The 25,224-nt window shown below is 39.5% G+C and overlaps 1 long non-coding RNA gene across 2 annotated transcripts in view; it reads left to right on the top strand.

The window, feature by feature from the left end:
• Positions 1–18,121, top strand: part of LOC122424520 — a 193,775-nt gene extending 175,654 nt beyond the window's left edge. For both annotated transcript variants that reach the window (XR_006264457.1, XR_006264456.1), the window contains exon 5: positions 14,290–18,121. This is a non-coding gene — a long non-coding RNA (uncharacterized LOC122424520). The remainder of the gene's footprint in view (positions 1–14,289) is intronic.
• Positions 18,122–25,224: the final 7,103 nt, after the last annotated feature.

Below are 25,224 nucleotides of genomic sequence, written 5' to 3' on the forward strand. Positions count from 1 at the left end.
CTTTAAATTGAACTGAAATCTATACCTGAAAGCCACACAAGTTTAATATTGCTAATAATTTGTCAAAAAGAGAAAAGGAGTACTTCTGAAAACCATGCTGCAATCAATTTATGATGGAAATCTGTCAGAGTTTACATATTATCTAATGGGTCAGCCAGGCAATCAAATACATGTGAAGTTCTAATGCTAGAAACTGACTTCCCAAGATGCCTCTACAGGTTATGCTATCTCTTTTGTAATTACATTGGAATTTACATCAAAAGTTTCACCTTTTGTTTGGAAAGACACTCCCTCTCACCATATACACCCATTTAGAGACAAGCTACTCCCAGTGCCAGCCAAAGCAGCCTAACACCATGAGATATAGTGTCTACACAGTTGCAAATTCATGAGTTGCTAACCAGAAAAGAACACAGATAATTTACACATCTTTGAAAAACTTGTGGCTATGGCTATTTCATGAATATCATTTTAAGTTTAATTTTATATATATATATATTTTAATTAATTAATTTATTTATTTTTTTTTTTTCCAGTGGGTTTTGTCATACATTGATATGAATCAGCCATGGATTTACATGTATTCCCAATCCCGATCCCCCCTCCCACCTCCCTCTCCACCCGATTCCTCTGGGTCTTCCCAGTGTACCAGGCCCGAGCACTTGTCTCATGCATCCCACCTGGGCTGGTGATCTGTTTCACCATAGATAGTATACATGCTGTTCTTTTGAAACATCCCACCCTCACCTTCTCCCACAGAGTTCAAAAGTCTGTTCTGTATTTCTGTGTCTCTTTTTCTGTTTTGCATATAGGGTTATCGTTACCATCTTTCTAAATTCCATATATATGTGTTAGTGTGCTGTAATGTTCTTTATCTTTCTGGCTTACTTCACTCTGTATAATGGGCTCCAGCTTCATCCATCTCATTAGGACTGGTTCAAATGAATTCTTTTTAATGGCTGAGTAATATTCCATGGTGTATATGTACCACAGCTTCCTTATCCATTCGTCTGTTGATGGGCATCTAGATTGCTTCCATGTCCTGGCTATTATAAACAGTGCTGCGATGAACATTGGGGTGCACGTGTCTTTCAGATCTGGTTTCCTCAGTGTGAATACCCAGAAGTGGGACCGCTGGGTCATATGGCAGTTCTATTTCCAGTTTTTTAAGAAATCTCCACATGTTCTCCATAGGGGCTGTACTAGTTTGCATTCCCACCAACAGTGTAAGAGGGTTCCCTTTTCTCCACACCCTCTCCAGCATTTATTGCTTGTAGACTTTTGGATAGCAGCATCCTGACTGGCGTGTAATGGTACCTCATTGTGGTTTTGATTTGCATTTCTCTGATAATGAGTGATGTTGAGCATCTTTTCATGTGTTTGTTAGCCATCTGTATGTCTTCTTTGGAGAAATGTCTGTTTAGTTCTTTGGCCCATTTTTTGATTGGGTCATTTATTTTCTGGAATTGAGCTGCAGGAGTTGCTTGTATATTTTTGAGATTAATCCTTTGTCTGTTTCTTCATTTGCTATTATTTTCTCCCAATCTGAGGGCTGTCTTTTCACCTTACTTATAGTTTCCTTTGTAGTGCAAAAGCTTTTAAGTTTCATTAGGTACCATTTGTTTAGTTTTTGCTTTTATTTCCAATATTCTGGGAGGTGGGTCATAGAGGATCTTGCTGTGGTTTATGTTGGAGAAGTGGTTTGAAAGAGACACGTGCACCCCAAATGTCATCGGCAGCACTGTTTATAATAGCCAGGACATGGAAGCAACCTAGATGCCCATCAGCAGATGAAATGGATAAGGAAAGCTGTGGTACATATAACACCATGGGAATTACTCAGCCATTAAAAAGATTTCATTTGAATCAGTCATAATGAGGATCGATGAAACTGGAGCCCATTATACAGAGTGAAGTAAGCCAGAAAGATAAAGAACATTACAGCATACTAACACATATATATGGAATTTAGAAGATGGTAACGATAATCCTATATGCAAAATAGAAAAAGAGACACAGAAGTACAGAACAGACTTTTGAACTCTGTGGGAGAATGTGAGGGTGGGATATTTCAAAAGAACAGCATGTATACTGTCTATGGTGAAACAGATCACCAGCCCAGGTGGGATGCATGAGACAAGTGCTCGGGCCTGGTGCGCTGGGAAGACCCAGAGGAATCGGGTGGAGAGGGAGGTGGGAGGGGGGATCGGGATGGGGAATACGTGTAAATCTATGGCTGATTCATATCAATGTATGACAAAACCCACTGAAATGTTGTGAAATAATTAGCCTCCAACTAATAAAAAAAGAAAAAAAAAAGAAAGCTGAGTGGGAGGAGCCAAGATGGCTGAGGCATAGGGCAGGGAGACCACTTTCTCCCCTACAAATTTATTGAAAGAACAATTGAACTCAGAGCAAACTTCGCAGAACAACTTCTGATCACTAGCTGAGGACATCAGGCGCCTAAAAAGCAGCTCATTGTCTTCGAAAGGAGGTAGGACAAAATATAAAAGATAAAAAGAGAGGCAAAAGAGCTAGGGACGGAGACCTGTCCCAGGAAGGGAGTCTTAATAGAGGAAGTTTCCAAACACCAGGAAACCCTCACACTGGCGGGTCTGGGGGAAGTTTTCAAGTCTCGGAGGACAACCTAACTGGGAGGAAAAGAAATAAAACCCACAGATTACATGCCTAAAAGCAACTCCCAGCAGAAAAGTATCCCAGACACCCGCATCCGCCACCAGCAAGTGGGGGCGGAACGGAGAGGAGCGGCCGGCATTGCTTAGGGTAAGGACCGGGCCTGAGTGCCCTGAGGGCAATCGGAGGGAGCTTTTGTGAGAAACCAACTTAAACTGTGGGACAGCAAAAGAGAGAGAAAATTAACCGGCCCGAACACGCAGCCGGCCATTCGGAGAACAAAGGGTCTGAACAAGTCCAGAGGAGCTAGCCGGCTGCAGACCGGCCCAGCCCCGACGGAGGCAGGAGGCAGGGGGGAGGGGAAAGGGGCAAACTCGGCCCCAAAGACGGCACCCCTACCACACTGCAAACAGGCCTCCAGTTTCTAATCAAAGACCTCCTGAGATTCTGGATGGTCGACATCCGCAGGGAGGGTCGAGGCTTAACACAGGGCGCACGCACCCGACCGGCGTGAGCTGAAACTGAGGCTGGGACCGCGGAGGGGAGAAGGCGTGCCGCACTGGGGAGAGTGCGCCCCGACAAGCTCCTGGCTGCCTGAGCTGCTCGCCGGGGAAGGCACAAAACGCAGGCGCAGCTTTTTGTTCCGTGCTTTTGTGGAACACCGGAGGGCTGGAACTGTGCGCAGCGCAGGGCACGCTCCATATAGAACAGCCGGGAGCTTGAGCAGCATAGACGGGGAAAACAGCGCCGCCGCCGCGCCCCGCCCCCGCCGCAGCGCGACGGAACTAGCGAACCTGAACAAGAGACCACCTCTGCCCGCCTGTGTCAGGGCAGAAATTAGGCTCTGAAGAGAGGGCAATCAGAAGGCAAATAAACAAAGGGAACCACTTCAGAAGGGACTGGTGCAACAGATTAAAATCCCTGTAGGTAACACCGACTACACGGGAAGGGGCCTGTAGATATCGAGAAGTGTAAGCTGGAACCAGGCGCTATCTGAAACTGAACCGAACCCACACCGATTGCAACAGCTCCAGAGAAATTCCTAGATATATTTTTACCTTTTTTTTAAAGTTGTTTTCTTTTTTCTTTTTTCTCTTTTATTTTCTTTTAAAATTCCCTACTACTCCCCCATTACTCCTTAACTTTCATTTTCATATATTTTTACAATTTTCTTAATTAGGAAAAAAATTTTTTTTCTTGTTTTTTTTTTCTTTTTCTCTTATTTTCTTTTAAAGTCCTCTACTACGCCTTAATTTTCATTTTCATTCACTATAACCTTGCAAAAAAAAAAAAGAGAAGCCCTATTTTTAAACCGAACTTCGTATATATTTCTAAAATTTTTTGTGTTTTTGTTTTTAATATTGTATTTTTAAGAGTCTAACCTCTACTCTAGATTTTTAATCTTTGTTTTTCAGTATATGATATAAACTTTGGACATTTGAGAATCCAATATTCAGTTCCCATTTTTACTCAGGAGTGTGTTGATTACTCTCTCCCACTTTTGACTCTCCATTTTCTACCTCAGAACACCTCTACTTCCCCTTCTCTTCCCAATCCAATTCTGTGTATCTTTGTGGGTTTCGGGGCTATGGAGAACACTTTGTGAACAGACAACTACATAGATCTGTCTCTCTCCTCTTCAATCCCCCTTTTTCTTCTCCTGCTCATCTCTATCTCCCTCCTCCCTCTCCTCTTTTTCATGTAACTCTGTGAACCTCTCTGGGTGTCCCTCACGGTGGAGAATCTTTTCACCATTAACCTAGAAATTTTATTATCAGTGCTAAATAGTTGGAGAAGTCTTTAGACTACTGGAAGAATAAAACTGAAATCCAGAGGCAGCAGACTTAAGCCCAAAACCTGAGAACACCAGAAAACTCCTGACTACATGGAACATTAAGTAATAAGAGACCATCCAAAAGCCTCCATACCTACACTGAAACCAACCACCACCCAAGAGCCAATAAGTTCCAGAGCAAGACATACCACACAAATTCTCCAGCAAAGCAGGAACATAGCCCTGAGTGTCAACATACAGGCTGCGCAAAGTCACACCTACAATAGGACACATCTCAAGAACTCATACATGGACACTCCATTGCACTCCAGGAGAGAAGAATCTAGTTCCATGGCCTGAGAATTCCGACGCAAGGCTTCCCTAACAGGATAAACCTTGAAAGCCAATCGTCAACCCCACCCACTGGGAAACCTCCACAATAAAAGGAACCACAGACCTCCAGAATACAGAAAGCCACTGCAGACACAGCAATCTAAACAAGATGAAGGCAGATAAATACCCACAGGTAAAGGACATGAAAATGGCCCACCATCTTCAAACAAAAGAGGAGGAGTAGGGATTCTACCTGAAAAAGAATTTAGGAATACATGTATAATAAAAATTGATCCAAAATCTTGAAAACAAACTGGAGTATAAGATAAATACCTGAGACAAAGATAGCATAAGATGCGAAAAAATGTTTAATAAAGACCGTAGAGAATAAAAAAGAGTCATTTAAAAGATGAAATGCAATAATGAGATCAAAAACACTCTGGAGGGAACCAAGAGTGAAATAATGCGGGACCCCCACAGAAGCCCAGACAGAAGATAGGATAAGTGAGGTAGAAGCATAAGATGGTGGAAATAAAATTGAAGGCAGAGAGCTGAAAAAAAGAAAAAAGAATTCAAAAGAAAATGAGGACAACCTCAGGGACCTCTGGAAACAATGTAATGCCCAACATTCGAAATCATAGGACGTCCACGCAGAATGAAGAAGACAAAAAGAAAAGGCATGAGAAAATACTCGGGAGATAATATTCTGAAAACTTCCCTAAAATGGGGAAGGAAATAGTTACACATGTCCAAGAAACCCAGAGAATCCCAAACAGGATAAACTCAAGGCGAAACACCCCAAGACACATATTAATCAAATTAACAAAGGTCAAACACAAAGAACAAATATTAAAAGCAGCAAGGGAGAAACAACAAATAACACACAAAGGGATTCCCATAAGGATAACAGCTGATCTATCAATAGAAACCCTTCAGGCCAGAAGGGAATGGCAGGACATACTGAAAGTAATGAAAGAGAATAACCTACAACCTAGATTACTGTACCCAGCAAGGATGTCATTCAGATATGAAGGAGAATTCAAAAGCTTTACAGACAAGCAAAAGCGGAGAGAATTCAGCACCACCAAACCAGCTCTTCAACAAATGCTAAAGGATCTTCTCTAGACAGGAAACACAGAAAGGTTGTGTAAACGTGAACCCAAAACAACAAAGTAAATGGCAACGGGACCATACCTATCAATAATTACCTTAAATGTAAATGGGTTGAATGCCCCAACCAAAAGACAAAGACTGGCTGAATGGATACAAAAACAAGACCCCTATATATGCTGTCTACAAGAGACCCACCTCAAAACAAGGGACACATACAGACTAAAAGTGAAGGGCTGGAAAAAAATATTTCACGCAAATGGAGACCAAAAGAAAGCAGGAGTCGCAATACTCATATCAGATAAAATAGACTTTCAGATAAAGGCTGTGAAAAGAGACAAAGAAGGACACTACATAATGATCAAAGGATCAATCCAAGAAAAAGATATAACAGTTATAAATAAATATGCACCCAACATAGGAGCACCACAACATGTAAGGCAAATGCTAATGAGTATGAAAGAGGAAATTAATAGTAACACAATAATAGTGGGAGACTTTAATACCCCACTCACAACTATGGATAGATCAACTAAACAGAAAATTAACAAGGAAACACAAACTTTAAATGACACAATGGACCAGCTAGACCTAACTGCTACCTATAGGACTTTCACCCCAAAACAATCAACTTCACCTTTTTCTCAAGTGCACATGGAACCTTCTCCAGAATAGATCACATCCTGGGCTATAAATCTAGTCTTGGAAAATTCACAAAAATTGAAATCATTCCAGTCACCTTTTCTGACCACAGTGCAGTAAGATTAGATCTCAATTACAGGAAAAATATTATTAAAAATTCAAACATATGGAGGCTAAATAACATGCTTCTGAATAACCAACAAATCATAGAAGAAATCAAGAAAGAAATCACAATATGTATAGAAATGAATGAAAATGAAAACACAACAATCCAAAACCTACGGGACACTGTAAAAGCAGTGCTAAGGGGAAGGTTAATAGCATTACAGGCTTACCTCAAGAAACAAGAAAAAAGTCAAACAAATAACCTAACTCTACACCTAAAGCAACTGGAGAAGGAAGAAATGAAGAACCCCAGGGTTAGTAGAAGAAAGGAAATCTTAAAAATTAGGGCAGAAATATATGCAAAAGAAACTAAAGAGACCATAGCAAAAATCAACCAAGCTCAAAGCTGGTTTTTTGAAAAAATAAACAAAATTGACAAACCATTAGCAAGATTCATTAAGAAACAAAGGGAGAAGAACCAAATTAACAAAATTAGAAATGAAAATGGAGAGATCACAACAGACAACACTGAAATACAAAGGATCATAAGAGACTACTACCAGCAGCTCTTTGCCAATAAAATGGACAACTTGGATGAAATGGACAAATTCTTAGAAAGTATAACTTTCCAAAAACTGAACAGGAAGAAGAGAAGATCTTAACAGACCCATACAAGCCAAGGAAATCGAAACTGTAATCAGAAATCTCCAGCAACACCAAAAGCCCAGGACCAGATGGCTTCCAACAGCGATTTCACCAAAATTTAGAGAAGAAGTAAACACCTATCTTACTCAAACTCTTCCAGAAAATTGCAGAAGAAGGTAAACTTCCAAACTCATTCTATGAGGCCACCATCACCCTAATTCCAAAACCAGACAAAGATGTCACAAAAAAAGAAAACTACAGGCCAATATCACTGATGAACATAGATGCAAAACTCCTTCACAAAATTCTAGCAAACAGAATCCAGAACATATTAAAAAAATCATACACCACGACCAAGTGGGCTTTATCCCAGGAATGCAAGGATTCTTTAATATCCGCAAATCAATCAATGTAATACACCACATTAACAAATTGAAAGATAAAAACCATATGATTGTCTCAATAGATGCAGAGAAAGCCTTTGACAAAATTCAACACCCATTTATGATTAAAACTCTCCAGAAAGCAGGAATGGAAGGAACATACCTCAACATAATAAAAGCTATATATGCCAAACCCACAGCAAGCATCACCCTCAATGGTGAAAAATTGAAAGCATTTCCCCTGAAATCAGGAACAAGACAAGGGTGCCCACTCTCACCACTACTATTCAACATAGTGTTGGAAGTTTTGGCCACAGCAATCAGAGCAGAAAAAGAAGTAAAAGGAATCCAGATAGGAAAAGAAGAAGTAAAACTCTCACTGTTTGCAGATGACATGATCCTCTATATAGAAAACCCTAAGGACTCTACCAGAAAATTACTAGAGCTAATCAATGAATATAGTAAAGTTGCAGGATATAAAATTAACACACAGAAATCCCTTGCATTCCTATATACTAACAATGAAAAAAAACAGAAAGAGAACTTAAGGAAACAATACCATTCACCATTGCAACAAAAAGAATAAAATACTTAGGAGTATATCTATCTAAAGAAACAAAAGACCTATACATAGAAAACTATAAAACACTGATGAAAGAAATCAAAGAGGACACAAACAGATGGAGAAACATACCATGTTCATGGATTGGAAGATCAATATTGTCAAAATGGCTATTCAACCCAAAGCAATCTATAGATTCAATGCAATACCTATTCAAAAGCTACCAACGGTATTTTTCACAGGAACTAGGACCAAAAATTTCACAATTTGTATGGAAAATTTACAAAAACCTCGAATAGGCCAAAGTAATCCTTGAGATAAGAGAATGGAACTGAGGAAATCACCTGCCTACTTCAGACTCTACTACAAAGCCCAGTCATCAAGGACAGTTGTGGTACTGGACACAAAGACAGAAATATAACCAATGGAACAGATAGAAAGCCGAGATAAATCCACGAAACCTATGGAACACGTTATCTTTGAAAAGGGAGGCAAGGATATACAATGGAAAAAAGACACCTCTTTAACAAGTGGTGCTGGGAAAACTGGTCAACCACTTGTAAAAGAATGAAACTAGAACACTTTCTAACACCATACACAAAAATAAACTCAAAATGGATTAAAGATCTAAATGTAAGACCAGAAACTATAAAACTCCTAGAGGAGAACATAGGCAAAACACTCTCCGACATAAATCACAGCAAGATCCTCTATGACCCACCTCCCAGAATATTGGAAATAAAAGCAAAACTAAACAAATGGGACCTAATGAAACTTAAAAGCTTTTGCACTACAAAGGAATCTATAAGTAAGGTGAAAAGACAGCCCTCAGATTGGGAGAAAATAATAGCAAATGAAGAAACAGACAAAGGATTAATCTCAAAAATATACAAGCAACTCCTGCAGCTCAATTCCAGAAAAATAAATGACCCAATCAAAAAATGGGCCAAGAACTAAACAGACATTTCTCCAAAGAAGACATACAGATGGCTAACAAACACATGAAAAGATGCTCAACATCACTCATTATTAGAGAAATGCAAATCAAAACCACAATGAGGTACCATTACACGCCAGTCAGGATGGCTGCTATCCAAAAGTCTACAAGCAATAAATGCTGGAGAGGGTGTGGAGAAAAGGGAACCCTCTTACACTGTTGGTGGGAATGCAAACTAGTACAGCCGCTATGGAAACAGTGTGGAGATTCCTTAAAAAACTGGAAATAGAACTGCCATATGACCCAGCAATCCCACTTCTGGGCATACACACTGAGGAAACCAGATCTGAAAGAGACACGTGCACCCCAATGTTCATCGCAGCACTGTTTATAATAGCCAGGACATGGAAGCAACCTAGATGCCCATCAGCAGATGAATGGATAAGGAAGCTGTGGTACATATACACCATGGAATATTACTCAGCCGTTAAAAAGAATTCATTTGAACCAGTCCTAATGAGATGGATGAAACTGGAGCCCCTTATGCAGAGTGAAGTAAGCCAGAAAGATAAAGAACATTACAGCATACTAACACATATATATGGAATTTAGAAAGATGGTAACGATAACCCTATATGCAAAATAGAAAAAGAGACACAGAAATACAGAACAGACTTTTGAACTCTGTGGGAGAAGGTGAGGGTGGGATGTTTCAAAAGAACAGCATGTATACTATCTATGGTGAAACAGATCACCAGCCCAGGTGGGATGCATGAGACAAGTGCTCGGGCCTGGTACACTGGGAAGACCCAGAGGAATCGAGTGGAGAGGGAGGTGGGAGGGGGGATCGGGATGGGGAATAAGTGTAAATCTATGGCTGATTCATGTCAATGTATGACAAAACCCACTGAAATGTTGTGAAGTAATTAGCCTCCAACTAATAAAAAAATTAAAAAAAAAAAAAAAAAGAATGCTCACTGCACCATCATTTGTGGTATCAAAAATTTAGAGATGGCTGAAATGTAACAATCCATATCATGGAATGTCACACAGCACAAAAAAGATAGACCTTCTCTATATACTGACCAACAAAAATGCTTGACATACCCTTAACTTAAAGAATTAATAAAGCATGGTATAATCCAATGATATTATCACACATAGACACACAAAACCGATGTATTTTTAAAAAAGGAAGGGAAAGGCACACATCAGAACCAGAGATTAGATTACTTCTGGGGAAGCTCCAAGGTTGGAGAGCAATGGCCATGAGGACCATCCATCATTCATACATTCTACAGATAATGTCTAGCACCTTCTAGGCCAGGCATTGGTGCTGCTTTGTGATCAACAGAATAGACAAGAATCCTTACAACCACGACATCTACATCCTAGCAGTATTGTTTTGTGAGGTATGTTTATAGGATGAGAATGTATGGCTTCCCTGGTGGTTCAGACGGTAAAGAATCTGCCTGCAATTCAAGAGACCCAGGTTCAATCCCCGGGTTGGGAAGATCCCCTGGAGAAGGGAATGGCGACCCACTTCAACATTCTTGGGTGGAGGAGTCCATGGACAGAGGAGCCTGGTAGGCTACAGGGAGGGGTTGCAAAGAGTCAGACACGACTGAGTAACTAACACTTTTACACTTTCACTTTCTGTAAATAAAAATAAGTAAAAATAAAAGCAAATTAAAGAACAGATTTTAATATTAATGAAATGTCAAGTGACTATTTTGGCTTTTGAGAGTCCTTGCAAACTGTCTCAACCCTAAATGCTGTACTGGTAACTGTCATGTGGCTACCATATTCCTCAAACAGTCCTCTTTCGACGGCTGGCATAGAGTGGTGCAGGGACAGTCTCTCCAGCACAAGGACTTGCATAAAGTTGGTTCATTTCCCCTCTCATCATCTTTTGAGAGTATCATTAGGCATTAATGCTAGTTGCTCAGTCATGTCTGACTCTTTGTGACCCCATAACCGTACCCTGCCAGGCTTCTCTGTCTGTGGAATTCTCCAGGCAAGAATACTGGAGTGGGCTGCCATTTCATTCTCCAGGGGATCTTCTTGACCCAGGGTTGGAACCCAGGTCTCCACATTGCAGGCAGATTCTTTACAGTTTGAGCCACCCGGGAAGCCCAAGAAGAAAGGCTTCCCTGATCGGGAATTGGACCGGGCCATGGCGCTGAGAGCACAAAATCCTAACCACTAGACCATCAGGGCGCATGAGTCAACTCCAATTCGGTTATATACATTCACCAAAAGACATGTACGGAAATGGTCTTAGCACTACTAGTCATAAGAGCCCCAAACTGGAAATGACCTAAATGTCTACCAGCAGTTGAAAACATATGCAATGTACTATACTCACGGGAAAGAATGTTACACATAAATTAAAATCAATGCATTAAAAATCCACACAGAGACTTCCTTAGTGCTCCAGTAGCTAAGACTCCACACTCCCAATGCAGGGGGCCCGGGTTCAATCCCTGGTCAGGGAACTAGACCCCACATACCACAGCTATGACCTGGCACAGTCAAATAAATAAATAAATAAAACTATATACAAGTATGTGAATGAATCTCACCAATATAGAGCTGAAGGAAGCCAGGTGCAAGAATAACACACTACGTAATTCCATTTACGTGACCTTTAATAATAGGCAAAAACAAGACATGATATTAGAAGGCAGGATAGTGGTTACCCTTGGGAGGGAGCAGAGGCTACAGTACATTGTGGAGGCTTTGAGAAGTACTAAGAATGCTTAACTTCTTGCTCGGGGTGCTGGTTATGTGGTTATATGGGTATCTCAGTTTAAGAAAATCTGTTGAGTTTCACAGTTATGATTTGCCTTTTCTGCAAGTATATTGTATTTCTACCAATAGTTTACCCCCCCTCAAAAAAATACAAAACAAAATTAAAACATAAAACCCTAAAATCCAATCTGTGTTGTTTGAATCTCGTATTTGGCAAGTCATACACATTTTCCAGGCTTCAGTCTCAGCCTGTAAGATGGGAGGGGGATTTGTTAGCGGATATGTATGGGGCCTTCCAGCTGTATCACCTGTATATCCAACAATCAATTTCTGGAACAAGGGGAAATGAGAATGAGGCTTGGGTCATTTGCTCTTTGAAATCATAGAAGGCTTACAATATCATATGTGTCCCATTTTCAGGACATTTGTTGTAAACTGAAGACACAATCAATGAGCAAGGGAAATCCTGCCTTCCAGGAAAATGCACATAGCTGATTCCCTCCCAATTTGCTCGTGGGATAAGTGTGAATATGCCAAATGCTGCTTCTGCCAAGCCTGTTGGTGTGATGTCAATTCACAGACCTACAATGGGAGAGTCAGCAGCTGTAGAGGTGGGGCTATTCCTGGTAGGAAGGAGGCAGCTGCCACGCTTGCGCCTGCTGACCGGACTGCTGTTTCAATAGGAACTTCCTCTCCAGGGGAGTTGGTTTACAATTTTCCTCTTACTGCTACTGGAAGTCCTAGAATGGCCACATCACAGCCTGTACCCATTCACAACAGGAAAGTTCGACATCCGCAGACAATCTTGGCACGAGAGGAGGAAAAGTCCAGTCTTGTGTGTCAGCTTCTATATTAGAACCAGAACAATCATTTTTATGGTATAGACCATGCTGTCGCCTACACAAGAGATGTTGGGCTCCAAAAAGGAAAAGGTACTCTAGTGAAATTCAAGTGTGATGTCTACAAGCAGGGACCCCAGAGAAGGCAACACGTTGAGGACCCTGAACATACACTCTGTGGTGACTCTAAACCCAAGGAAAGGTGCTTTGATAGTGGGAGACAGTTTCTGGTGCATGAGTTCCTTGTACGGTATTATCCTACGTGTTCAGGACAGCTAGGCCCCGTGTGAACTATGGGTCCTCACAGGCAAGCTGAAGTTAGCAACTGAAATTAACCACTCACAAAATCTGATAGGCATCTTACATCCTCTAGCTTGGTTTTTCTCAGATAGGCAGATGTAAAGGGCCCATTCTGTTGTTTGATTTGATTTTGTTTGGTTATTTATTTCTAATCACTCACTGGTCAATACATTTATAAAAACAATAAAAAGAATTAAAAGTAGCATAAAGAGATAGGCAAAATATAGGTCCAATTCTTGCTTATTATTTTCAATAGACATTATTCTGTCAAGTGGCTAGCAAAGTTCATAAATGTTCCTTCCTGAGCTGGGCACTGGTCAAAGAGATGCTTTAAGCTTATAAAAATGCGTTGAGCTATACACAATGTCTGTACAATACGGTGAACTGCTAGTAGTCTGTGGATTTTAGAACAGCTGCTCCATGGAGGTTTTCTCACCCTTCTTTGGGAGGAAGTAGTTAACACAATGCCCCAAAATAGAGGAAAGGGCCAGGGAGCAGGATATTGTGATAAGGATGGAGACCCAAGAGAATGGGGGAACAGCTAGGAAACTAGACTTGTCTTTTAAAAAAAATCACGATAGTAGGGATGAAGTAAGTTTTGGTGATGAAGAAAGGAACCTGCTATTTTTAGAGGAGTAGGACCAAGTGACATGAGTAAATAACCAGAGTAATTATGTAGAAGGAAGCACAGAGATCTCTACTTATGGTATTCAGCCAATCCAGATGCTAATCAACACATATGCATCATGTCAGATATTAAAGTTCTCATTCAGGTCAACCAGGGGACATGTGGCGGGAAGTGTCGCTTCTCTCCACTCATTTCCTACTCACACATGGCAGATGGAAGACCGATTTTTACAAAAACAATACTGCTGTTCCACCAAATGCCAAATATAAGGACTCATGTCAATAATATCGCTGTTCATGATTCTTGAAGGCAAATTTAGAATTAGGGACAATTACCAAGAAACATGAAGAGAACAGGCTATAAAACAATTTATATAAAGTCACGGGAATAATGTTTCACTGAAGCCAGCCAACTATTCTTGTACTGTTTTGGTATTTTGGAAAAAAGAGAGATTTAAGTAGGTAAGACAAAAGGCTGAAATTCTACAAGTATTTCAGTTTCCAATCCTCTAGGACAGCTGTTGGGTGATATCACCCATTGTGAGAACAGCCATGCATGGAGGGAATTAGCAGATGAAAAGCCAGCAAATTCGACAAGGGGTGTGTAAACGTGCTTTCTCAGTCTCTTTCGATTCTCCTTACAGAGGCACACACCTAAAAGTGAAGTTACATGTGTGGATGTTTATATGAAACAGAAAAGACACAAGAAAGCGTCTGAGACATGAAAAACGGTGGAGGAAGATAAACATTTCAAGATTCATATCACACTGCTGCTGCCTTGATTCAGAGAGTCTCTAAGGAAATAGCCAGAAGGGCTGCTCAACACTCAGCTTCCTCCCAAGGAATAAAGAGTTTGCTATGAGCCAAGGAAGTGCCAAGAAAATGCCAATTTATGTCACACTAACATCTTTCTTAAAGCTGAACGTGGACTTCAGAAATGTAAACTTTTGGCTCCAGTGAGCACAGCCAGCCTTAAGGGATTGATATTAGGTTCTTCTGAAGGACTGAGGGAAATTTGAGAAGAGATCAAATTAGACACCCAGTAATTAGAAAATGTACTGACACCAGAGTTTTATTCACAAGAGTGGTGGGGTCAACTTTTCCATGGCACCTGATGTGAACTCAGAAAAATGGCAACCTGAAAACAGTGTTTGGAAATGATTTCACTGGAGACAGACAGAGACAGCAAACGCTGGAAGGAGAGGGAATGAGAGACAAACTAAAGTGAGACTCTGTAATTGAGAAGACCTGCGGGAACCAGCAGAAAAAGTTTCCTGCCACAGACAAAACAACCTTCAAAGGCTACCTTCTTTCTCTCGTTGCTGGGGTAAAGTTGCTTTTGGAATAACCCCCAATGCATTATACATATTTAAAACTCTCCTCTCTGGGTTTATAATTTTCGCAGAGACAGCTTCCTGCCAACGTAAGTCATGAATGTAAGATGATGCTCCTTTGTGGGGTTGTAAAGACAATCTAAGAACAAGTGATTTCAGAGTCACAAACTTCACAGCTGGGGAGCATTTCCATTGCCTAATGCACTTTCCCTTGAAGCTTTCATTGTTTCACTCTTACCCAGTGGTGTCATTATTTGACTTACCTCATCGGGGAAATCACTGTTTAAAAACTGAATATAAACGGTGAAATAGTTTTGTACTTATCTTTTCCAGGATAATAGCTTCCCTCCCCCGCTCCCAGTTCCCGCCACAGAAGGGTTAGGCCCCTGTGGGTGACGAATTGTCCCAAAGAGTTTGACAGTTCCAGGGAGAGAAATGAGAGTAAAAATAACTAGCTGATTACCAATAGGAAGCAAATTGGCCACTTGAGAATTCAGTGGCTAGAAAGATGACAAATGAGAAAACGAAAATCCTCATCAAGAGATGAGGCTTTCTGATCAGGCCAAGGGCTTTCCACGCCTCTCTCTCCCTGCTGTGTGATGATGTACATCCGATGGGACCTCGCTTTGTATTGGGGGCAGTCACTTCCAAATGGGTGTTTGAAAGACTTTGAAGTATTTCATTATAACCAGGAAGCATTCAGGGGCTGAGCAAGTAAAATGGAAGATGCTCTATCTTGGGCTGTGGAATGTACATTTATAGAAGGAACCCACGTCTGGTTGGTTTGGTCTGGCTTTTTATTCCATCACCCCATAAGGCAGGCTTCCAAGATTTTCTGGACTCTGGAAGAAAATAAAAGTGAGAGTGTTCTTGGCCGAGGAAATTCACATTCAAGGCAGATTCAAGGATTTCAATATGTGGATAGACTGGGTTTTCTCTGTTAAGAGTCAACTACTAAAAATAGAAATAATTTGGGAATCCTTTAAAGAGAGGCCATTTTTGCTAGTCCTCATTTGAATAAATCCATAAAGTGACAGAGGGTATATAATGAACTATAGACATGCTAGCTGTCCTCAAAAGCCATAAATGTATCAGTGGTATTAAGTCATTTGTGCATGAAGAGATAAAACAGACCATCAACCATTAGCCTCCAACTGGGCACAGTCATAAGAGTTGTAGAAAGTAAGAAGAGAAACTGGGAATTTTGAGTTAGGTAATCAGAATACAATTCAGGGAGGAAGGGTGATAAGATGCAGGCCTTGGAGGATGAATAGAACTATAGCAAATTTCTGAGTGAGCACTGTTTGAATGGATAACAGCACTATTTTCTTTTTTTAAAAAATGATTTGTTAAAAAGTGACTGCAAGTGGTTTGTCTTGAGTAAAGGGGTTTGGAAAGATGAATCGGGATGTAGGTTTCCCACGTATGCATGGGCCTTCCACACCAGGCACATGTGGGTTTGATCTTAGGAGCAGTGGAGGAACATGAGTGGTTCTGAGTAGTGTTAGAACTGTTTTTAGAGGTATGTTATCCCTGTCAGTGAAAAGAAAAGGCAAAAGGATGTTCTCTGGAGCTTTATTAATAGGTCAGATTAAAAGATAAGGCCACCATTTTGACACCTGTGCTATGGAAGAGAAGAATGCATAACAGTGCTTGGTACACAGAGGGGCTCAACCAACACTGCTGAATGAGCCTGAATTTTCTCAGAATCAGAGTATTATCATTTCCTAGAATAGCTGAGGAAGACCTGAGGTTGCCTCAGCCCTCTCAAGAGGTAGCAATGAATGATTTGAAGAAGACCAGATTAGGAGTTATGTGAACCTGAAAATTTAAATTGACCTTCATGGGTCTGTATTATCTCAGTTAAGAAGACAAAGGTTAGTTTTGTGAATGAACTCTAATAGAAGAAAGCTTTTTGTGTATATTTTTGGAGAGCCATGTGTACCTTGAGTTGAATGCTTGGAGGACTCTGTGACCCAACTCAAGGTTAAGAACCTAGGAATTACATTCCCTTTGGAAAACAAGAGATGGTGATTCTGAGAGTCCGAGAATGATTTTGGTTTCTGGAAGGACAACTGGGACATCTGGAACCATAGCTCTGCCAATCTTGTCACCTCGGAGGCCTGTGACTGATTGTTTTGACTGAAATGAGGAGGAAAGGATTTTGTTTCTAAATGTCAACCCAGCCTCAGATTCCCCAGCAATTTAAGGAGTATTATTGATCTTATCAGGCATGCTGGGGTATAATTGACCATCGAAAAGAGACAAATCATTGAAAGACACTTGCCCTCAACAGAAAGTGACATTGGCAAAGTGTAACCTCTGACATACCTTTTTTCGTAGAATTTTTTTGCATTTCTGCTTCCTTTCATAACAGCCTCTGTCATAAGGTTGCTGGAAAGAATAACTAGTTAATGGTGGGGGAAAAGTACTTGGGAAGATGATGTACTTTGGCACTTAAGTCTATTGTTCAAAAACAATATGAAATAATATTTTTGTTGAATGGACATGTTCAGTAGGTGCTCTGATTTGGGGAATTGTCAATAATGATATGATGCTGTTTGCCAGAAATATGAGCAGTTAAAAAAATGTTATCTTTCTCTAGAAGCTATTTTCAGTGTAAAACTCCAGCATGGAAAGCTAGTTCTTGCAATTTTTAATGAGGTAGGACTCTTAATAATGATTTTTGGCTTAATGTGTTAATGAGTAGAGATCTGAGGGATAAAGGACTTACAATGTAAGAAGGAAACTCAAAGAAAGATTAGGCTCTAATAAAAATAAATAGTTTTAAAATTGATTTTAATAAATTCAACTCTGTTTCCTTTAATTTATACCATAAAGAAATGCACTGTGGTAAGCTGATTATAGCATTGGTAAAAGAAAGAATGACTATTATATTTTAATATAATATTAATAAATTACAAATGCCAACCTACAAAAAGAAATCATATAGGCAAGAATATATATTCTTGGTGAGAAAAAAAAATGTCACCTATAAATGTAAGTAAATTTCTTTTCACTTTTTGAATAGCAGATGTCAGGTTTAATTGAAAAGCTGATTAGTTCCATAGAAAAACATCTAAAATGGCAATGCTATGGATAATGGTGGTAAAATTTAAAAGTACCTTTTCTTTCGATTGTTTTGCCCTACTGATGTCTTCTGCTTTTCCAAGTAGTAATGATGTTCCTTATTTTTCATTGAAAGTATAAAAGTATTAGTTGCTCAGTTGTATTCAACTCTTTGCAACCCCAAGGACTGTAGCCCACCAGGTTCCTTTGTCCATGAAATTCTCCAGGCAAGGAAACTAGAGTGGGTTGCCAATCCCCTTTCCAGGGGATCTTCCCAACTCAGGAATCAAACCCAGGTCTCCTGCACTGCAGGCAGATTCTTTACCATCTGAACCACCAGGGAAACCTACAGGCAACTTAAACTGAGAGAAGGCAATTTCCTCTAAGAAACTTCTTTAAGAACTCCAGTTTACTTCACTGAGAGTGTTATATGGAAAATACTGTCAAATGAGACAAGATCACTCTGTTTTGTACCTAACTACTCTAGACTTGTCTAAAAAGAGAATGCTTCATGCACTGTTGGTGGGAATATATGTTTGTGTAGCAACTATGGAAAACAGTACAGAGGTTCCTTAAAAATTAAAAACAGAGTTGCCATATGATCCAGCAATCCCACTCCTGGAACTACATCCAGACAAAACTATAATTCAAAAAGATATGCACACTCCTAGTTCATTGGAGCACTATTCACAAAAGCCAAGACTTAGAAACAATCTAAATGTCCACTAACAGATGAGTGGATCAAGACGATGTGATATACATATACAATGGAATACTTCTCAGCCATAAAAAATAACAAAATAATGCCATTTGCAGCAACATATATGCAACTAGAGATTATCATACTAAGTGAAGTAAGTCAGAAGGAGAAAAACAAATATCATGTATCACTTACAGGTGGAATCTAAAATATGCTACAAGTGAAACTATGAAACAGAAACCAACTCACAGACATAGAAAACAGATTTATGAACTAAGTGGAGAGGGATGGAGGAGGGATGGTGTAGTAGTTTGGGGTTATTAGATGTAAACTATTACATATAGAATATAAGCAAGGTCCTACTGTATAGCAGAGGTACCTATGTTCAATACCCTGGGTTAAACCATAATGGAAAGAATATTTTTAAAATGTATATATGTGTATAACTGGGTCACTTTGCTGTATAGTAGAAATTAATACAACATTGCGAAGCAATTATACTTCAATTAAATACATAAATAAATATATTTGTCCATATCTTTAAAACCTCTTCAACATGAAAACAGAGACTTCTACCTCAGATATAATTTTCTTTCTTCCACTGAAAATAATTTTTTAAAAAATGTACCCAGAATCACCCAAATCTCTGTCTTCCACTGAGCATAGTAAACTCTTTCCAGTTGCCTGGAAATGAAAATTATGGGTTAAACTCTAACTCTGGGGTCCAGTGCAATGCCATAAGCTAGTATAGGTTCTGAGTAATATAACAGTATTATATCCTGTTTACATATATTATATATAGATATATATTTATATATATTATATTATATTTATGTATTATTTATTTATTTTATATATTTTGTATTTTAAATATATATAAATATATTAATTGTTATTAACATATATTTTACATAGACACATATAAATATATAATATAAATACATAATATTTATATATGATTTTATATTTTATCTTTTATTTATATAAAAATGTAATATATATTTATATTATATTATATATATTATTTATTTATTTTTATATATTTTTAAATATTTTATATCCTATATTTACTGATATTGCAGTATCAGCAACAGGAAGTACCCAATAAAAACTTGTTAAATAAAACTGAAAAATGGCCCAAACTGAAGTCACTCTGCATCTGCAAGTTGTGCGGGACTCTATGCTTGGGACCCCAGTGGGGGTCCTGTGGTTTCCCAAACCACCTAATCTCCCATATCATTGCCCATATTCTGAGAAGAGTTGTCTCAACAATACTATGATTTTGATCTCTTATTTCAAAAATCTAGTTCATGTAATAGATTTTTTAAAAAAACATACTGACTAGATTCTACCTGGGTAACACTGGGATCAGATTCTCATCATAGTGAACACCAAGGGGGACAACATGGAGACAGTTATGAAAAATATAAACTAAGCTTATCCACATTGAATTCTCATTGACATCCTGAGGACAAGAGGGTCTGACTAGATGGTTTACCCAAGTAAACAACATATAAGGCTATTTATTAAAAATCTTTAGACATTTTAGGTTATGACATGTTTAAATGCCAACAAACAGTTTTTTTCTGGGTACGATAGGATCACTGGCATTTTCATGTCAAGACCATGGTTGTATGTTAGTCCCATGGTAGATGTTAATTCCCTGCTGGCTCAGATGGTAAAGAATCTGCCTGCAGTGAAGGAGACCCAGGTGTAATCCCAGGGTTGGGAAGATCCCCTGGAGGAGATGGCTACCCACTCCAGTATTCTTGACTGGAGAACCCCACAGAGGAGCCTGGCAGGCTACAGTCCATGGAGTCGCAAAGTGTTGGACACAACTGAGCAACTAACACTTTCATCTTTCAGATGCTAAGTAATCCTATATTATAGTTATAATTGCTGCTGGACACGGAATTTTGTGATGGCTCTTCTTTGGCATCTGAAACATAGTGTGGTGCTTTTACTGAACTCTCCAAAATTGTTGCTTTTTTACCCATGGAGGTAAGTTCCCACTGCATAAGTTTTATGTTTTGAATGTTTTATGATGCCCTCAAAAGATGGAACAGAGATCATGGATTCCAAACCAATTTGATGGGCTCCTGAAATACAGGTAAGCTCTAAGAGATCTGTGCTCCTCATTTATTCCTAGTAATTATACCTCCAGTCTGAGTGTCTCCCTCATAGAGTTTCACTTCACAGATGATGAAACCAAAATTGCAGAAAGTTAAACAGTCATCTACAAAGACATGAAGAATATCAAATCAACCCAATTTGTATCATTGATTTAAAATCTTGACAACTTGCTATCAGCGTCCCAAGCTGGCTACACCCCTACAATACTACAGTGGAGCTCTCAAAACAACAAAAGATTTAGTGAGTATGGGAGAAGGAAAAAGTAAGACAAAGCATTTCTAGTACTGCTGTATGGGAAGAGGTGCTTGTGGACACACACATACACACATGACCTTTTATGTTTCAACTCTGTTACCATGTTTCTCTGACTTTGGGAAGTCACTGTTTCAGTTCAGTTCAGTTCAGTTCAGTGGCTCAGTCGTGTCCGACTCTTTGCGACCCCATGAATCGCAGCACACCAGGCTTCCCTGTCCATCACCAACTCCTGGAGTTTACCCAAACTCATGCCCATCGAGTTGGTGATGCCATCCAGCCATCTCATCCTCTGTCGTCCCCTTCTCTTCCTGCCCCCAATCCCTCCCAGCATCAGGGTCTTTTCCAATGAGTCAATTCTTCGTGTGAGGTGGCCAAAGTATTGGAGTTTCAGCTTCAGCATCAGTCCTTCCAATGAACACCCAGGACTGATCTCCTTTAGGGTATTTAACTTATATGCAGAGTCACTTTTTAGTCTTCCTTATTTGTCAAATGGGGGCAGGAAAAAGAGTGAGTGGATCAGTTCAACTGCATGTGTTCTTAGGGCTGATGCTGAAGGATTCTAGAGTGTGTACTTGCATGATATCATAATCTATAAAAGCCTGGAAAATTATTATAGCTTGGGAGTCTCCTTTTCATGATCCTTCCCCTCCCTCCTACCTCTAAACTTGAAAATTGCCAAAGTTCCACCCAAGCTCTCTCTTCTTCTCTAGCACTACTTTCTCCTTGGGTGGTCTCACCCATTTCCAGAACTTGTTTTAAAGTCTATTTTATCTGCTATTAGTATAACCACTCCAAGTTGCTTACTGTTGCTATTTGCATGGTGTATCTTTTTCCATCCTTTTGCTTTCAAGCTGTTTGTATCTTTGAATCTAAAATGCCTCCTGCACACAGCAAATGGTCAGATCATGTTACCTTTTCAACCTAATCTGATAATCTGCCTTTCAGTTGGACTGTGTGATGATCCATGTTTTAGTATCATCCATAAACCATATTACTAATATGGTTGAATTTACATCTGCCAGTTTGCTTTTGGTTTTATGTCTCAAATCTCTTTGTTCTTCTGCTTTCATTTGTATTTAATGGATATTTCCTAGGTGGAGGACTAGAGGCCGTATTCTTTTTGAATAAAGGTCCTGCAACACAGAACTTTTGAAGAAAGATGAAAAATGCTGACAGCCTGCCCCTCGCATGGTGATACCGAAGATATAGCTGGGAGGGAGATGTCATAGCTCAAACGTCAAAGACTCTCACTGTTCTTACTAAGATTTACTAAATTTACTTGAATGAATATTGCTCTAATTGCTGTTTGCCCTTAGGAAAGTTTTCAGAGAATATATACAATTTTCTTTAGCTAAATGGTCACTGGGGAGAATATTTGCTGTGTTTCTCGCTCCATCATTCCAGAGGTTACTCTCTTATCCAACCTCTTAAATATCATCTATGAGCTAATGATGCCTGTATGTCTATTGCCAGCCCAGGCTTTCATCTGGATACCAGACTTCCATCTCTAGCAGACTGCTTGTCATCAAGTAGATATAGTTTTTCTCAAAAGAGGTTCTTTATAGGTCTTTTTTATTTTAGTAAATAAACCTACCACTGACCTAGTTAATCAAGTAAAAACTCTGAGCATCAGCTTGGATGCCTTCCTCATCGACCACATGTAATCCATCAGCAAATCCCATGGGTTCTTTCTATCAGCTGCATCTAGACACTGACCATCTCTCTCCACATCCATGTCTAATGCCTGAATCTAAATTACTCCCCCTCTCCCAGTCTACTAAAATAGTCTTCTAATAGACTCCACTTTCATTCCTGCTACCCCTCCAACATGTGCCTCACACAACTCCCAGAGTGATCATTTTATATATAATATTAATATATTACCCTTGGCACATGATTTCTACCACTGGCTTCAGTCCTGTATGAACTGGCTGAATTTTATCTCTTCTTCCAAACTTATCTAAACCTCCTCCATTGTCTGATCTGTTATAGTCACACTGACCTCTTTTATTTAAAACATTTATTTATTTGGCTGTGCTAGGTCTTAGTTGCAGCATGTGGAACCTTTTTTTTTTTTTTCAGTATGTGGGATCTAGGTCCCTGATCAGGGATCAAACCCAGGCCCCCCTGCCGTGGGAGTGGGAGTGTGGAGTCTTAGCCACTGGACCACTAGGGAAGTCCCTGTCCTCTTTTATAGGCTACTTTGCTTTGTTTTAGTATACTTTCCATAGTTCTCTCTCCTCCCTTTTCATAGTGGCCATTACACCTCTTCTTTTTTTTTTTTTAGCTTAAATGAGAACTTTTCTATGTAGCTTTTCCATTATTATTCTCTGTTGATTCATCCCATTCATTTATTTTGCAACCCTTGATATAGTTTGTAATTATTAACTTGTATAGTGATTTATTGTCTGCTGCTCCCACTAGCTGGTAAATTCCAGGACAGCAGAAGTCGTAGTTGTTTTTGTTGATCATAGTTGTTTTGTCGATCTGTTTTTGCTTATGATAGCAGAAATCATAGTTGTTTTTCTTTTGTAATAAATATCTACCACTACTAAGAGCTCCGTCTTACCAAGCACTGAACATGCATAGAAACTGATTTAAGACACACATGAAAATAAATGTATATGTACATCTACACATACATACATATATACACTCACATATATAGACATACACAGGTACACACATTTATATACATAGTCATACAAGTACACATATACATACACACCAATTTAATTCTCATAACAAACCTACAAGATAATTTTTATGTTCACTTTACAGCTGGTTAAATTAAAGCACAGGGAGGTTAAGTGACTTGTCCAAGGTCTCACAGTAAGTGAGCAATTGAACCCACTGTTTCAGAGTCTGGGCTCTTAGCCAGTTCAGGTTTTGCTAAGAACATTGCCAGCAACAAAGTAGGCACTCAGCTAACATTGTAGGATGAGTAAACAAGGAGTGAAACAAAATGAACATACTATCAACTGCTAGAGCAGAGCTGTTCAGAAGAACTTTCTGGGATGATGGAATTTCTACATCTATGCTCTCCTACACAGCAGTCACGAATCTCATATGGCTGTTGAGCGTGTGAAATATAGCTAGTGTGACTCAAAAGCTGAATTATTTTTGTTTAATTTCAAGTAATTTGAGTGTATATAGCTACATGTGGCTACTGATCATCACATTGGATAGTACAGTCCAAGACTTTTAGGAGGTGGTATCACTTTTGATGTTGTGAGGTTTATACAATCTTGATGAATTTAACTCCAAAAACAGACCACAAAATTCCCTTCTGCATTTCTTTTTTCCCTAGTGCCTTCCACCCACAGTTTTGCAAACATCCTTCATCCTCCCACTATACTTCATTCCAGCCTAGAGAATGACACTCCTACCCTCACCCGTAGCTCCAACAAAGTCATTTTCCTGCCTCCTCAATAGTGCCCTAAACAGTCCTCCAGAAGTATTTAAGCAGCGAACAAACATCTAGAGACTGCTTGGATGGAATACTAGCCTGGGCACTGGGAAGGGGTAGAGGGAGTTGGAGATGTAAAGAAAATTAAACAAGGTCCCTGCCTAATAGTGTGTGAGGGGGGAGGGAGGTGGGGAGAGCAGTTAGATTGATAAACTGATACATTGTAAGGATTCAGTCAGAGGGGATGGAGTTGGGGAAAAGGCTTGTAGCCTCAGGAGTTTGCACTTCACAGAAATTGCTCTAAAACAGCACTGATTCCACTCACACCTGGACCATAAGAGTAAATGGATGGAGACGGATTTGCTTTCAAAACCAAGTTCAGGATGGATATAAGAAAAACCTTACTGATGTCTAAAAAGAAATGACTGGCCCAGATAAAGAGAACTGTTGTTACATTTCACCCTGATTGCCTGGGCTGCGGGTGGTTGGATTCAGTTCTTAGAACAGCACCACACCTTTTACAGAAAGAGAAATAATCAAAGAAAGAGTAGAGATTAGACTGAGAGCAAAATATTAAGAATCAGGAGGAAGAAGAACAAAAGTGGTGCACATTAACCGTCCAACTCGTGGGCAATCACTACTCATATTCTTCCACAATCTCCAATAACTGGGGTAGTGA

This window comes from Cervus canadensis, chromosome 22 (assembly GCF_019320065.1).
Source record: "Cervus canadensis isolate Bull #8, Minnesota chromosome 22, ASM1932006v1, whole genome shotgun sequence".
Taxonomy (NCBI): Eukaryota; Metazoa; Chordata; class Mammalia; order Artiodactyla; family Cervidae; genus Cervus; species Cervus canadensis.